Genomic DNA, 6,610 nt, shown 5'->3' on the forward strand with positions numbered 1-6,610 from the left:
GTATGTGTGAGTTCTTGTTTCTGTGAGTTTTTGTATCTGTGAGTTTTTGTATCTGTGTGAGTTTTTGTATCTGTGAGTTTTTGTATCTGTGTGAGTTTTTGTATCTGTGAGTTTTTGTATCTGTGAGTTTTTGTATCTGTGTGAGTTTTTGTATCTGTGAGTTTTTTTATCTGTGTGAGTTTTTGTATCTGTGAGATTTTGTATCTGTGAGTTTTTGTATGTGTGAGTTCTTGTTTCTGTGAGTTTTTGTATCTGTGAGTTTTTGTATCTGTGTGAGTTTTTGTATCTGTGAGTTTTTGTATCTGTGTGAGTTTTTGTATCTGTGAGTTTTTGTATCTGTGAGTTTTTGTATCTGTGTGAGTTTTTGTATCTGTGAGTTTTTTTATCTGTGTGAGTTTTTGTAACTGTGACTTTTTGTATCTGTGAGTTTTTGTATCTGTGTGAGTTTTTGTATCTGTGAGTTTTTGTATCTGTGAGTTTTTGTTTCTGTGAGTTTTTGTACCTGTGAGTTTTTTTATCTGTGAGTTTTTGTATCTGTGAGTTTTTGTATCTGTGTGAGTTTTTGTATCAGTGTGAGTTTTTGTATCTGTGTGAGTGTTTGTATCTGTGAGTTTTTGTATCGGTGTGAGTTTTTGTATCTGTGAGTTTTTGTATCTGTGAGTTTTTGTATCTGTGAGTTTTTGTATCAGTGTGAGTTTTTGTATCTGTGTGAGTTTTTGTATCTGTGAGTTTATGTATCAGTGAGTTTTTGTATCTGTGAGTTTATGTATCAATGAGTTTTTGTATCTGTGAGTTTTTGTATCGGTGTGAGTTTTTGTACCTGTGAGTTTTTGTATCTGTGAGTTTTTGTATCTGTGAGTTTTTGTATCTGTGAGTTTTTGTTTTTGAGAGTTTTTGTATCTGTGTGAGTTTTTGTATCTGAGTGAGTTTTTGTATCTGTGAGTTTTTGTATCTGTGAGTTTTTGTATCTGTTTGAGTTTTTGTATCTGTGAGTTTTTGTATCTGTGTGAGTTTTTGTATCTGTGAGAATTTGTATCAGTGTGAGTTTTTGTATCTGTGTGAGTTTTTGTATCTGTGTGAGTTTTTGTATCTGTGAGTTTTTATATCTGTGTGAGTTTTTGTATCTGTGAGTTTTTGTATCTGTGTGAGCTTTTGTATCTGTGAGTATTTGTATCTGTGTGAGATTTTGTATCTGTGTGAGTTTTTGTGTCTGTGTGAGTTTTTGTATCTGTGAGTATTTGTATCTGTGCGAATTTTTGTATCTGTGTGAGTTTTTGTATCTGTGAGTTTTTGTATCTGTGAGTTTTTGTATCTGTGAGTTTTTGTTTCTGTGTGAGTTTTTGTATCTGTGAGTTTTTGTATCTGTGAGTTTTTGTATCTGTGAGATTTTGTATCAGTGAGTTTTTGTATCTGTGAGAGTTTTTGTATCTGTGTGAGTTTTTGTATCTGTGAGTTTTTGTATCTGTGAGTTTTTGTATCTGTGAGTTTTTGTATCTGTGTGAGTTTTTGTATCTGTGAGTTTTTGTATCTGTGTGAGTTTTTGTATCTGTGAGTTTTTGTATCTGTGAGTTTTTGTATCTGTGTGAGTTTTTGTATCTGTGAGTTTTTGTATCTGTGAGTTTTTGTTTCTGTGAGTTTTTGTATCTGTGAGTTTTTTTATCTGTGAGTTTTTGTATCTGTGAGTTTTTGTATCTGTGTGAGTTTTTGTATCAGTGTGAGTTTTTGTATCTGTGTGAGTGTTTGTATCTGTGAGTTTTTGTATTGGTGTGAGTTTTTGTATCTGTGAGTTTTTGTATCTGTGAGTTTTTGTATCTGTGAGTTTTTGTATCAGTGTGAGTTTTTGTATCTGTGTGAGTTTTTGTATCTGTGAGTTTATGTATCAGTGAGTTTTTGTATCTGTGAGTTTATGTATCAATGAGTTTTTGTATCTGTGAGTTTTTGTATCGGTGTGAGTTTTTGTACCTGTGAGTTTTTGTATCTGTGAGTTTTTGTATCTGAGAGTTTTTGTATCTGTGAGTTTTTGTTTTTGAGAGTTTTTGTATCTGTGTGAGTTTTTGTATCTGAGTGAGTTTTTGTATCTGTGAGTTTTTGTATCTGTGAGTTTTTGTATCTGTTTGAGTTTTTGTATCTGTGAGTTTTTGTATCTGTGTGAGTTTTTGTATCTGTGAGAATTTGTATCAGTGTGAGTTTTTGTATCTGTGTGAGTTTTTGTATCTGTGTGAGTTTTTGTATCTGTGAGTTTTTGTATCTGTGTGAGCTTTTGTATCTGTGAGTATTTGTATCTGTGTGAGATTTTGTATCTGTGTGAGTTTTTGTGTCTGTGTGAGTTTTTGTATCTGTGAGTATTTGTATCTGTGCGAATTTTTGTATCTGTGTGAGTTTTTGTATCTGTGAGTTTTTGTATCCGTGAGTTTTTGTATCTGTGAGTTTTTGTATCTGTGTGAGTTTTTGTATCTGTGAGTTTTTGTATCTGTGAGTTTTTGTATCTGTGAGATTTTGTATCAGTGAGTTTTTGTATCTGTGAGAGTTTTTGCATCTGTGTGAGTTTTTGTATCTGTGAGTTTTTGTATCTGTGAGTTTTTGTATCTGTGAGTTTTTGTATCTGTGTGAGTTTTTGTATCTGTGTGAGTTTTTGTATCTGTGAGTTTTTGTATCTGTGTGAGTTTTTGTATCTGTGAGTTTTTGTATCTGTGAGTTTTTGTATCTGTGTGAGTTTTTGTATCTGTGTGAGTTTTTGTATCTGTGAGTTTTTTTATCTGTGAGTTTTTGTATCTGTGAGTTTTTGTATCTGTGTGACTTTTTGTATCAGTGTGAGTTTTTGTATCTGTGAGTTTTTGTATCTGTGTGAGTTTTTGTATCTGTGAGTTTATGTATCTGTGTGAGTTTTTTTATCTGTGAGTTTATGTATCTGTGTGAGTTTTTGTATCTGTGAGTTTTTGTATCTGTGAGTTTTTGTATCTGTGTGAGTTTTTGTATCTGTGAGTTTTTGTATCTGTTAGTTTTTGTATCTGTGAGTTTTTGTATCTGTGAGTTTTTGTATCAGTGTGAGTTTTTGTATCTGTGAGTTTTTGTATCAGTGATTTTTTGTATCAGTGAGTTTTTGTATCTGTGAGTTTTTGTATCTGTGTGAGTTTTTGTATCTGTGAGATTTTGTATCTGTGAGTTTTTGTATGTGTGAGTTCTTGTTTCTGTGAGTTTTTGTATCTGTGTGAGTTTTTGTATCTGTGAGTTTTTGTATCTGTGAGAGTTTTTGTATCTGTGAGTTTTTGTATCTGTGAGTTTTTGTATCTGTGTGAGTTTTTGTATCTGTGAGTTTTTTTATCTGTGTGAGTTTTTGTAACTGTGACTTTTTGTATCTGTGAGTTTTTGTATCTGTGTGAGTTTTTGTATCTGTGAGTTTTTGTATCTGTGAGTTTTTGTTTCTGTGAGTTTTTGTATCTGTGTGAGTTTTTGTATCTGTGAGTTTTTGTATCTGTGAGTTTTTGTATCTGTGTGAGTTTTTGTATCTGTGTGAGTTTTTGTATCTGTGTGAGTTTTGGTATCTGTGAGTTTATGTATCTGTCAGTTTTTGCATTTGTGAGTTTTTGTACCTGTGAGTTTTTGTATCAGTGAGTTTTTGTATCTGTAAGTTTTTGTATCTGTGTGAGTTTTGTATTTGTGTGAGTTTATGTATCTGTGTGAGTTATTGTATCTGTGAGTTTTTGTATCTGTGAGTTTTTGTATCTGTGTGAGTTTTTGTATCTGTGTGAGTTTTTGTATCTGTGTGAGTTTTTGTATCTGTGAGTTTTTGTATCTGTGAGTTTTTGTATCTGTGTGAGTTTTTGTATCTGTGTGAGTTTTTGTATCTGTGAATTTTTGTATCTGTGAGTTTTTGTATCTGTGAGTTTTTGTATCTGTGAGTTTTTGTATCTGTGTGAGTTTTTGTATCTGTGTGAGTTTTTGTATCAGTGTGAGTTTTTGTATCTGTGTGAGTTTTTGTATCAGTGAGTTTTTGTATCTGTGAGTTTTTGTATCTGTGAGTTTTTGTATCTGTGAGTTTTTGTATCTGTGAGTTTTTGTATCAGAGTGAGTTTTTGTATCTGTGTGAGTTTTTGTATCTGTGAGTTTATGTATCAGTGAGTTTTTGTATCTGTGAGTTTATGTATCAATGAGTTTTTGTATCTGTGAGTTTTTGTATCTGTGTGAGTTTTTGTACCTGTGAGTTTTTGTATCTGTGAGTTTTTGTATCTGTGAGTTTTTGTATCTGTGGGTTTTTGTTTTTGAGAGTTTTTGTATCTGTGTGAGTTTTTGTATCTGTGAGTTTTTGTATCTGTGAGTTTTTGTATCTGTGAGTTTTTGTATCTGTGTGAGTTTTTGTATCTGTGAGTTTTTGTATCTGTGTGAGTTTTTGTATCTGTGAGTTTTTGTATCTGTGAGTATTTGTATCTGTGTGAGTTTTTGTATCTGTGTGAGTTTTTGTATCTGTGTGAGTTTTTGTATCTGTGAGTTTTTGTATCTGTGAGTTTTTGTGTCTGTGTGAAATTTTGTATCTGTGTGAGTTTTTGTATCTGTGTGAGTTTTTGTATCTGTGTGAGTTTTTGTATCTGTGTGAGTTTTTGTATCTGTGAGTTTTTGTATCTGTTTGAGTTTTTGTATCTGTGAGTTTTTGTATCTGTGTGAGTTTTTGTATCTGTGAGAATTTGTATCAGTGTGAGTTTTTGTATCTGTGTGAGTTTTTGTATCTGTGTGAGTTTTTGTATCTGTGAGTTTTTGTATCTGTGTGAGTTTTTGTATCTGTGAGTTTTTGTATCTGTGTGAGTTTTTGTATCTCTGAGTATTTGTATCTGTGTGAGTTTTTGTATCTGTCTGAGTTTTTGTGTCTGTGTGAGTTTTTGTATCTGGGTGAGTATTTGTATCTGTGCGAGTTTTTGTATCTGTGTGAGTTTTTGTATCTGTGAGTTTTTGTATCTGTGAGTTTTTGTATCTGTGAGTTTTTGTATCTGTGTGAGTTTTTGTATCTGTGAGTTTTTGTATCTGTGAGTTTTTGTATCTGTGAGATTTTGTATCTGTGAGAGTTTTTGTATCTGCGTGAGTTTTTGTATCTGTGAGTTTTTGTATCTGTGAGTTTTTGTATCTGTGAGTTTTTGTATCTGTGTGAGTTTTTGTATCTGTGTGAGTTTTTGTATCTGTGAGTTTTTGTATCTGTGTGAGTTTTTGTATCTGTGAGTTTTTGTATCTGTGACTTTTTGTATCTGTGTGAGTTTTTGTATCTGTGTGAGTTTTTGTATCTGTGAGTTTTTGTATCTGTGAGTTTTTGTATCTGTGAGTTTTTGTATCTGTGTGAGTTTTTGTATCAGTGTGAGTTTTTGTATCTGTGAGTTTTTGAATCTGTGTGAGTTTTTGTATCTGTGAGTTTATGTATCTGTGTGAGTTTTTTTATCTGTGAGTTTATGTATCTGTGTGAGTTTTTGTATCTGTGAGTTTTTGTATCTGTGAGTTTTTGTATCTGTGTGAGTTTTTGTATCTGTGAGTTTTTGTATCTGTGAGTTTTTGTATCTGTGAGTTTTTGTATCTGTGAGTTTTTGTATCAGTGTGAGTTTTTGTATCTGTGAGTTTTTGTATCAGTGAGTTTTTGTATCAGTGAGTTTTTGTATCTGTGAGTTTTTGTATCTGTGTGAGTTTTTGTATCTGTGAGATTTTGTATCTGTGAGTTTTTGTATGTGTGAGTTCTTGTTTCTGTGAGTTTTTGTATCTGTGAGTTTTTGTATCTGTGAGTTTTTGTATCTGTGTGAGTTTATGTATCTGTGAGTTTTTGTATCTGTGTGAGTTTTTGTATCTGTGAGTTTTTGTATCTGTGAGTTTTTGTATCTGTGTGAGTTTTTGTATCTGTGAGTTTTTTTATCTGTGTGAGTTTTTGTAACTGTGACTTTTTGTATCTGTGAGTTTTTGTATCTGTGTGAGTTTTTGTATCTGTGAGTTTTTGTATCTGTGAGTTTTTGTTTCTGTGAGTTTTTGTATCTGTGTGAGTTTTTGTATCTGTGAGTTTTTGTATCTGTGAGTTTTTGTATCTGTGTGAGTTTTTGTATCTGTGTGAGTTTTTGTATCTGTGTGAGTTTTGGTATCTGTGAGTTTATGTATCTGTCAGTTTTTGCATTTGTGAGTTTTTGTATCTGTGAGTTTTTGTATCAGTGAGTTTTTGTATCTGTGAGTTTTTGTATCTGTGTGACTTTTCTATTTGTGTGAGTTTATGTATCTGTGTGAGTTATTGTATCTGTGAGTTTTTGTATCTGTGAGTTTTTGTATCTGTGTGAGTTTTTGTATCTGTGTGAGTTTTTGTATCTGTGTGAGTTTTTGTATCTGTGAGTTTTTGTATCTGTGAGTTTTTGTATCTGTGTGAGTTTTTGTATCTGTGTGAGTTTTTGTATCTGTGAATTTTTGTATCTGTGAGTTTTTGTATCTGTGAGTTTTTGTATCTGTGAGTTTTTGTATCTGTGAGTTTTTGTATCTGTGTGAGTTTTTGTATCAGTGAGTTTTTGTATCTGTGAGTTTTTGTATCTGTGAGTTTTTGTATCTGTGAGTTTTTGTATCAGAGTGAGTTTTTGTATCTGTGTGAGTTTTTGTATCTGTGAGT

The sequence above is a fragment of the Cetorhinus maximus genome, unplaced genomic scaffold (genome assembly GCF_964194155.1).
Source record: "Cetorhinus maximus unplaced genomic scaffold, sCetMax3.hap1.1 HAP1_SCAFFOLD_1179, whole genome shotgun sequence".
NCBI lineage: Eukaryota > Metazoa > Chordata > Chondrichthyes > Lamniformes > Cetorhinidae > Cetorhinus > Cetorhinus maximus.